This window comes from Benincasa hispida, chromosome 6 (genome assembly GCF_027475165.1).
Source record: "Benincasa hispida cultivar pf3 chromosome 6, pf3_genome.v1.1, whole genome shotgun sequence".
Lineage (NCBI taxonomy): Eukaryota > Viridiplantae > Streptophyta > Magnoliopsida > Cucurbitales > Cucurbitaceae > Benincasa > Benincasa hispida.
The window spans coordinates 39,556,360-39,566,907 of record NC_143483.1 but is presented as its reverse complement, the minus strand read 5'-3'; positions in this window follow the sequence as shown (position 1 = coordinate 39,566,907).

Here is a 10,548-nt window from a genome sequence, read left to right as displayed (position 1 = left end):
AGTTGAACCCTCAACCTCCTTTAAAACGAATCTGAATCTCTACAGCGTTTCAGCGTCTCATCCCGTCCCATCCATTTAATTTTCCCAACGCCAAACACTCATGGGTCGATGACGGGAAATTAGATGTCAGTTACTCGACAACTAAAATTTCGTGGACGCAATATGCGATGCATGTTCTTGAAGGTATGCGTTGATTGTCATGCATCGATGGTCTTGCGTTGGAATGATTATGCGTTAACAAACGTATGCAATGACCATGTGTCCTGTCACAAGTTTTCTTGTGCTCACGCCAAGTATAACGCGAACTCAAGTTTCTCGGGTGATCCGAGGTCGAACACAGGGACTTGTAGCTGGGTGAATGCGGTAATATGCATGCGGCGGTTGAATAAAAGAATGGATGGGGAGGTTTCTAAGCTAACACTACTCTTACTCCTAGCTAACAGACAACGCAATGAGAATAAGAAAGAGAGGTAGATACACGACAACTCATGACATGAAATAAATGAATGGGAAAGTAGATAAAACATGGAGATGATTTCATTGCAACCTTTAAGAGTGACCGCAAGGGCAACCTTAGTCAACACAAGCCATACGATCATGCTACACACACTAAAAACCTAAATCTAGGACGTATGCGGTGGGTATGCATAAGTGTCAAGATGACCGCATACAACCACCATATCCTACTTTCTGGATGCATGCAATATCCTATCCATAGGGTGCATACGCTGTGTGAAAGCAAACGAAGCTTATCTCTAAGTTCCCCATTCTTGCCTATGCGTTCCAATCCGCTCTCTCGAGTCTTAGATTTGGGTTTTAGACTACTCTCTCAAGTAAGCCTAAATGATGAATGATGCATTCATAAGACAAGGTAACCGCATGAACTTTGCTGACATAAGATTGTTCCTATCTCTAGTGAACAATTACTTACATTGCTTAATGCGACCAACCACTTACCCTCTCGGGTAGTTGGTTGTTGTTGACTTTGCTCATAGACAAGCATTGCGTTCACCTATAGAAAAGCGTTTCTACAGCTTTACACTAAGCAAATAAGGTTTTCTCACACACTCACGCAACGCACACCTCTCGGTGGTTTGCTACATGTTTTATATCCCTAATCCACATGACTAAGTATGCGATACTCTAGCAATCTCACTAAGTGATGTAATGAAAGTTAAAGATGCTAAGTAAAAAAGATGGAAATGGAGTCAAAGAAAACATAGAAATGTATTGAACACAAAATGTATTAATTTCTTAATCACAAAATGTATACAATACAATATAAGAAAAGAAGAGAAAATTAAATGACCGACTGAAGCAATGACTTGCTTCCAAGGGATGTACGTCAAGGCTGCCAGTGGTGCCATGGATGGGCAGAGAAGCTGACTCTCTCGAGATCTAGCTCCGGTTGAAGGCTCCGTTCATCACTTGGAATGGAGGAAGGACGTGAAGAACTCTCAAGCTTCTTCTCACGCATTTGTCTAGATCGCAGGGATGAACACAGAGTTATAGGGATAATCCCCGGACCAGTTGGAATTCTGCTCATCGGCTTCTTTATATAGAGCCTTGATCGCTGACAATATTAATGGACTGCTCTGATTCTGACATTCGCGGCACGCTAGTCCTTTCTAAATCTTTGCTGCCAACGGTGTGGTAGGTGAAATGTCAACATCATCTTTTGCTTTTCCTAAGGTAGATGCGTTGATGCGTTCATTTCACCAACCTTTCATTGATACCTTTATCACGTGTTATCATGTAGCCGCAATCATTCAGTGACCGTATTCACTTAATACTGCAACTCTACACGATGACTGCAATCGTTTGACGAGCTCAACTCCCATGCGATGGACACATGTGGCTGATTACCACAACATCCATGCGTTGATCGAACGCGTTCGCCTTTGCGATGAAGAGTGTCTCTACATGTCGTCGTCTATGCGGTGGTCCAGTTTCCGCATTTGCATCCACTTCCTGCATTAGCTACAAAAATAGAACATTGAACGCATAATAACGCATAATAATGGGTTAGCCGAGATTCTTCATGCTGAACGACACAAGATCATTTTCTCATGAATTCCTAACATAATTGCCGCATATTCTACTTAACAGCCCTCATAATTCTAAGTAAAAGGCCTAAGATGACATGCATTTTTGCATGTCATCACACCCCCAAACTTAAAATCATGCTTGTCCTCAAGTATGCGTTATACTCAAGAAATTCTAACTCACTTTCCGGCTTTCCTTTGTGATGACCAGCTTCTCAAAATATAATTTCCTAATGCTCTCCATCACTTTGGCTGCTTCTTCAAAAATATCTTTTCTAAGTTTGGATCCGTTAAGCCTTTGCTCAAAAACTTTTTACTCATTCACCGCAACTTTGCGTTTAGCTTTTGAGAATGCGTTCGTTCAAAACACTTCAAAAATTTGCGATGACTTATTCAAATATGGCATTGAACCTGGTTACGCTCTTCGTTTTGTCTTACCCCACGTGTGTCATGCGGGCATCCAACTTCGGTTGCATTCCATATTCAACTCAACTTTTGTCTTGCTTACATTGGCTTGTGCCGGACAGAGGAGTTGCGCTTATGCATTGATCCTGGTGACTTACCTTCGTTTTCGCTTGCACCCCCCCCCCCCCCCCCCCCGCGCATCCAACTACGGGTAAGTATCTTTCATAACTTAACTCTTATCAACATGGGTTTCCCCATTGCGTTGACAGTGGAGTTATTATTCTAAAAAATGCTCACTTTTTTTTTTTAATTAATCGCAATGCAGTGAAAGTAATTCTCCGAGACCACTGCCACCCCCAAACTTAGAGGTTGGCAGCGTTCTCACTGTAAAGCTAAAAACAAAATCAACAGGAATGCGGTAATAAACGTTTGAGTGAATGTTTACACAAAATAAAACTTAAGACTTTCAAAATTTGAAGAAGCTATTAAAAGTAAGGAACGCCTTGCGATGATTAATTAGAAGATGCGGTGAATTATACGTACCATCGTAGAAATATCGCAATGCAACTTGGGAAAAATAGAATTTCAAAAGGATAATGCATAAAAGATAACAAGAAAAGAACCTTAAATGGAATAACGCATGCGATCATGTGTTGGAATCCACGCGATCAAAGCCATGCATTGAAGGATGAAAGGAATTCTTCCATTGTACTGCACATCGAGGAGGCTTATTATTGCACCTGCAAGGAACAATCGCACCCCAACCAATGAAGCAGCCATACATCCAAAATAACAATAAAAATAAAAATATCCTAAACTAAGAAAGCAAGTCAAAGATAGAGTAGAAGACGTTTCTGGAATAGTAGGAGTGTTGTCACTACAAGGAGTCTTCCATGCAGGAGATTGCTCTCAACTGCTTGGGTCAAAGACTTGCCCTGACCATTGGAACTTCCGGCAATTGTTGGGCGCATGTTGGCCACCATGTGCTCAGAATTACCTTCAGCTCTTGCGATTGATTGCCCTTCTACCTTGGGGTCAACATTGGCTTTCGGCGCATCGCCTACACTTCAATATTGTTTGCAACCTGGTCGCACAATCTGCAATACTCTCAACATAAAAAGGTTGCATGCAGAGACACAAAACTCAACAAACAATTAGTTGCCAAGTCCCCGGCAATGACGCCAAAAACTTGATGACGGGAAATTAGATGTCAATTACTCGACAACTAAAATTCCGTGGACACAATATGCGATGCATATTCTTGAAGGTATGCATTGATTGTCATGCGTCGATGGTCATGCGTTTGAATGATTATGCATTAACAAACGTATGCGATGACCATGCGTCCTGTCACAAGTTTTATTGCGCTCACGCCAAGTATAACGCGAACGCAAGTTTCTCGAGTGATCCGAGGTCGAACACAGGGACTTGTAGCTGGGTGAATGCAGTAATGTGCATACGGCGGATGAATAAAAGAATGGATGGGGAGATTTCTAAACTAACACTACTCCTACTCCTAGCTAACAGACAACGCAATGAGAATAAGAAAGAGAGATAGATACACGACAACTCATGACATGAAATAAATGAATGGGAAAGTAGATAAAACGTGGAGATGATTTCATTGCAACCCTTAAGAGTGACCGCATGGGCAACCTTAGTCAACACAAGCCATACGATCATGCTACACACACTAAAAGCCTAAATCTAGGACGTATGTGGTGGGTATGCATAAGTGTCAAGATGACCGCATACAACCACTAAATCTTACTTCCTGGATGCATGCAATATCCTATCCATAGGGTGCATACGCTGTGTGAAAGCAAACGGAGCTTATCTCTAAGTTCTCCATTCTTGCCTATGCGTTCCAATCCGCTCTGTAAGACCCTAATACTAAATCTAAAGTGGGAGGTTAAATAGAAAAATCCTAAGTAAGAATAGTGGGGCAAAGGGAAAAAAACATAAAAATAATCCAAAAAGGTGACTAAAAATCTAAACGCCTATGAAGGGCTTAAAACATGTTGGACGTAAGAAGGCATGGAGGATGGAAGCAAGAAAACTTGAAAAATGGCTAAGGGTTGCATACAACCAACGCAAAGGCATACATGAGCCATACAGACATGGGCAGGAAGCATGCGTCGAGTGAGTATGCTAAGTGCACAGGCCATGCATTGAAGCCAAGCGCATAGGCCATGTGCCAAGCATGCAGCCATGCATCAAGGACAAGCGCACAGGCCGTGCGTCAAAGCATGCAGCCCATGTGTCGATGGTGTATGCCAAGCGCGTAGCCCATGCATCGATGGTGTATGCCAAGTGCGCAGCCATGCGTCGATGGTGTATGCCAAGCGCGCAGCCATGCGTCGATGATGTATGCCAAGCACCCTGCCTATGCGTCAAACGGGCAAGTGGGTAAGCCATCCTATGCATCGAAGCGCTGCCAGGTCAATCGAGCAGCCATGCGTCAATGCGCTATGCCAAGCGCACGCCTATGCAGCGAGACACGCCCACGCGGCAGAAAGTGCCTATGCAGCCAAGTGCGCAAGCGCTTAGGCAGCACACCATGCATCGATGATCAGCACCATGCGTCCGTGCTTAGTAGGCCAAGCAAGCACCACCTAGCAAGCCATGCGTCGAGGGTGAGCGACCACCCTATACGTTGGTGATGGCCAACTCATGCGTTGGCTAAGTGGGACTTTGATGAAGGAAATATGAGTTGCTATGTGTTAAGGATAAAGGGTAAGGCTAATTGATGGAAAACTTCAAGGGAGGATGCCAATGGTATACGAGCATAAGTCTTAAGCAATTTAAGTAGAGAAATATGTGAAGTATTTAAGTGATTTAGGTGGCAAAAGGAGGATCACACAAAATTCTAGTAGGAGGTGGACAAAAGAGATTTCATGTAATTGACATCTTATCACCTCAAGCAGGAGGTGGATGAAGGAGATTTCATGCAAAAAAGGAGACTTTGGCTGGCAAGCTGAAATAAGAACATCTCAAGGCTAGGTTGGGTAGGCTGAGTGTTGGCAGCTCCAAAGTGAGACAAATGAGAGTTGAGTTGTCACCATAGGGTGAGTTTGAAATGGCTATAAATAGAGGGGTTGGGCAGGAGGAATTTATTCATACCATCACTTAAATTGTGTGTTAAGAGCATATTTAGAGAGTTACGTTTGAGTTATTAGCCTGCCAAGTTGATTAGAGATCAAAAGAAACAAAGGTTGCGTTGGTGAAGCATTGAGTCAGCCGGACGCACAGCCAACCCACACTCTGCACGCACGCAGCGCTACGTCCGTCCATCCGTGCGCGCCTCGCTCGACGCATCCCGTGTGCCAGCCCAGTGCAGCTGCCTCCCCCGTACGACGCATCACGCCCAACGCACGCCCAATGCAACGCACGCCCAAACGCGTCAGTCCCCTGTGCGGCACAACATACCCACCCTGCCTACTGCTCAACGCCTAGCTGCCTACCACGGTCCAAATAACCTCTAAAGAGGCTAATTTTGGGATTTTGGCTAAAATTGAGTAGGGTTAGCTGGCATTTTCATTATATAATAGTATTTTGGCTAGTTTGACATTATTTATTGATATAACAAATATTAATTGAGGAATTTCCATTGATATGGAGGAATTCTTAAGAAGGTATTCTCAAGGTGATTTTAGTGGAAAAACTTGCTAATGGTGAGTGTTTACTTAGTTTTATGCGTTAATATATGGATAAATGCATATGTAAGTGCCAAATGCATGCTTATGATGATTATGCTGTTGCCATGATATTGTTTGTGAAATTGCTATGGAAACTGAGATTATACCCAGATTACATAAGTTAGCATATTTAACAAAAGGTGTTTGGCAGGAAAATATAGTCGGCCTCGGTCGGTGGGAAATAATAGTCGGTGATGACCAGCGGGAAATATAGTCAAGTACCTAAGTATGACTAGTGGAAAAAGAATTGTCGATGTACACATTGGTGGGAGAAGTGGGTTATAGGAAAGTTTCCATAAAAAGTTGTATGTGATTGATAATGTGTCCATGATATGAGCATGCCACATATAGCATGGAACTGGAGGATGATAATTGAATGAGTGTACACATGATCATGCATAGATTATACTGGAATTGTGATTATGTGATTTCTTTCCCAAAAATATGTTTTGCAAAGTGATTATTATTCTAAAAGAACCACTCACTGGGCTTAGTAGCTCACACTCTTCCAAATGTTTTCTTATATCCCCCCCCCCCCCAGGTAGCAAAGCGGAGCGTTTAGGAAGGAGTCTACTAACCACCAACACACCAGGACTTGAAAAATTCTCAGGTCACGACTCGGATCATATAATAAAGAATATAGAAAAATTGAACTATGTGTATGAAAGTTAGATAGAGTATTGTAAATATGTTGAAGGATGAAAAGAATTCTTCTGTTGTACTACACACCGAGGAGACTTATTGTTGCACCTGCAAGGAACAATCACACCACAACGAAGGAAGCAGCCATACATCCAAAATAACAATAAAAATAAAAATAACCTAAACTAAGAAAACAAGTTAAAGATAGAGTAGAAGACGTCCCTGGAAAAGTAGGAGTGTTGTCACCGCAATGAGTCTTCCATGCAGGAGATTGCTCTCAATTGCTTGAGTCAAGAACTTGCCCTGACCATTGGAACTTCCGGCAATTGTTGGGCGCATGTTGGCCACCATGTGCTCAGAATTACCTTCAACTCTTGCGATTGATTGCCTTCTACCTTGGGATCAACATTGGCTTTCGGCGCATCGCCTACACTTCAATATTGTTTGTAACCTGGTTGCACAAGCTGCAATACTCCCAAGATAAAAAGGTTGCATGCAGAGACACAAAACTCAACAAACAATTAGCTGCCAAGTCTCCGACAACGGTGCCAAAAACTTGATGATGGGAAATTAGATGTCAATTACTCGACAACTAAAATTCTGTGGACGCAATATGCGATGCATGTTCTTGAAGGTATGCGTTGATTGTCATGCGTCAATGGTCATGCGTTGGAATGATTATGCATTAACAAACATATGCAATGACCATGCGGCCTGTCACAAGTTTTCTTATGCTCACGCCAAGTATAACGCGAACGCAAGTTTCTTAGGTGATCCAAGGTTGAACACAGGGATTTGTAGCTGGGTAAATGTGGTAATATGCATGCGGCGGTTGAATAAAAGAATGGATGGAGAGGTTTCTAAGCTAACACTACTCCTACTCCTAGCTAACAGACAACGCAATGAGAATAAGAAAGAGAGGTAGATACACGACAACTCATGACATGAAATAAATGAATGGGAAAGTAGATAAAACGTGGAGATGGTTTCATTGCAACCCTTAAGAGTGACCGCAAGGGCAACCTTAGTCAACGCAAGCCATACGATCATGCTACATACACTAAAAGCCTAAATCTAGGATGTTTGCGGTGGGTATGCATAAGTGTCAAGATGACTGCATACAACCACCATATCCTACTTCCTGGATGCATGCAATATCCTATCCATAGGGTGCATATGCTGTGTGAAAGAAAACAGAGCTTATCTCTAAGTTCCTCATTCTTGCCTATGCATTCCAATCCGCTCTCTCGAGTCTTAGATTTGGGTTTTAGACTACTCTCTCAAGTAAGCCTAAATGATGAATGATGCGCTCATAAGACAAGGTAACCGCATGAACTTTACTAACATAAGATTGTTCCTATCTCTAGTGAACAATTACTTACATTGCTTAATGCGACCAACAACTTACCCTCCCGGGCAGTTGGTTGTTGTTGACTTTGCTCATAGATAAGCATTGCGTTCGCCTATAGACAGGCGTTGCTACAGCTTCACACTAAGCAAATAAGGTTTTCTTACACACTCATGCAACGCACACCTCTCGGTGGTTTGCTACATGTTTCATATCCCTAATCCACATGACTAAGTATGTGATACTCTAGCAATCTCACTAAGTGATGCAATGAAAGTTAAAGATGCTAAGTAAAGAAGATGGAAATAGAGTCGAAGGAAACATAGAAATGTATTGAACACAAAATGTATTAATTTCTTAATCACAAAATGTATACAATACAATATAAGAAAAGAAGAGAAAATGAAATGACCGACTGAAAGCAATGACTTGCTTCCAGCGGATGTACGTCAAGGCTGCCGGTGGTGCCATGGATGGGTAGAGGATCTGACTCTCTGGATCGCCGACAGCATTAATGGACTGCTGTGATTCTGACATTTGTGACGTGCTAGTCCTTTTAGAATCTCTATTGCCAACAGCGTGGTAAGTGAAATGTCAACATCATCTTTTGCTTTTCCCAAGGTAGATGCGTTGATGCGTTCATTCCACCAACCTTGTGTTGATCCCTTTATCATGTGTTATCGTGTAGTTACAATCATTCAGTGACTACATTCATTTAATATCGCAACTCTACACGATGATCGCAATCGCTTGACGAGCGCAACTCCCATGCGATGGACGCATGTGGCTGATTACCGCAACATCCATGCGTTGATCGAATGTGTTTACCTTTGCGATGGAGAGTTTCTCCGCATGCCGTCGTCTATGCGGTGGTCCGGTTTCCGCGTTTGCATCCACTTCTTGCGTTAGCTACAAAAATAGAACATTGAATGCATAATAACGCATAATAATGGGTTAGCCGAGATTCTTCATGTTGAACGACGCAAGCTTATTTTCTCATGAATTCCTAACATAATTGCCGCATATTCTGCTTAACAACCCTCATAATTCTAAGTAAAAAGCCTAAGATGACATGCATTTCTGCATGTAATCATGGGTCGAGTTTTCAAAACTCGACCTTTAACCTTATAACCCCTCTCCTCTCATTTTCTCACATTTTCTCATAGCCTTCTATTGGATGAACATCAGCACGCAGTGAAAGGGAACAGGATCCATAAGCATTCTAATTTATTAATTTTGGTTGAAAAGAAACATGCTAAAACAGAGTATAATGGGTTTCAAGAACATACCTTGGCCGAACCAACGAAATCTCTATTTCCAGTTGCAAAAACCTCCAAATCCTTGTGTAGACCACCACAAGATCTTCCCTACTATTCTCTTGGTGCTCTAGATTGAGTTGTGGAACTCAAAATAAGCTGGAATCAAAGGGAATATAGAGAAAGCTCACTGAACCAACCTATTGAAGAACACATTCTTCATCCGAATTTTTCAGCAAAAATTCAGTCAGTTCCTCATCCATTCTTCACTCCAATCTCTTCAATATATTGCAGACTATCATGTAAAGAGAAATGTTGCATGGGATGCAACTCATGCTTGGAGTAAACCAAAGGAAGAGGCGGTGGATTTCTTGTAAGCAACTTTGAAGATGACTTGAAAACCCCATTTTTTGAAGTTTGTGTGATTTTTCAATTTCCAAAATCTATTTTGATTTTAAAATTATATTTTATTTCTAAAATTAAAATTTATTAATTTTACAAATTAATTTTCTAATAAAATTAATAAATAATTATTTAAACAATTTAAATACTTCTAATTAATTTAATATCCAATATTAAATTAATTTTTACACAAATTCATCTTCATATATTTAAATCATATTTAAATATATTTTCTCCAATTTCGTTTGATTCTAACTTGAACGTTTCAAATTAATTTATCACGCTATTCTAGAGCTAATCCATTTCTGAGCTAGTAAGGGACCTCATGGACCTACAAATCATAGACTCCAACGATTCGAGATTAATCGGCTAAACTCATTAGATCGATCTCCCCCATTCGTTAACTAATGGGTCACTCCACTAAAGCCCATAGTTGAACTCCCTTCACTGTAGATATATTATATCCACTCGATATAACCATGATTAGTAAGTTAACCCTTCACAAGTTGTTCGTAATAACGGTTGGGTCAAATCTCTGTTTTACCCCCAAAATTACCTCTTGTTCCTTAAGTCCCTACTGATCCCCTAATGAACAATTGTTTTGTGATTCAATCACAAAACTGAGTCCCTCTCATACCAAATGAAAGGGTGGGATCCCTTGTTCAAGCCCCAAAATCATCACTTAAGGGAACAACCTCTCTACTATCTCTAAAGCGAGTAGGAGTGAATTCCCTCTTGCATCCTATGTCCCC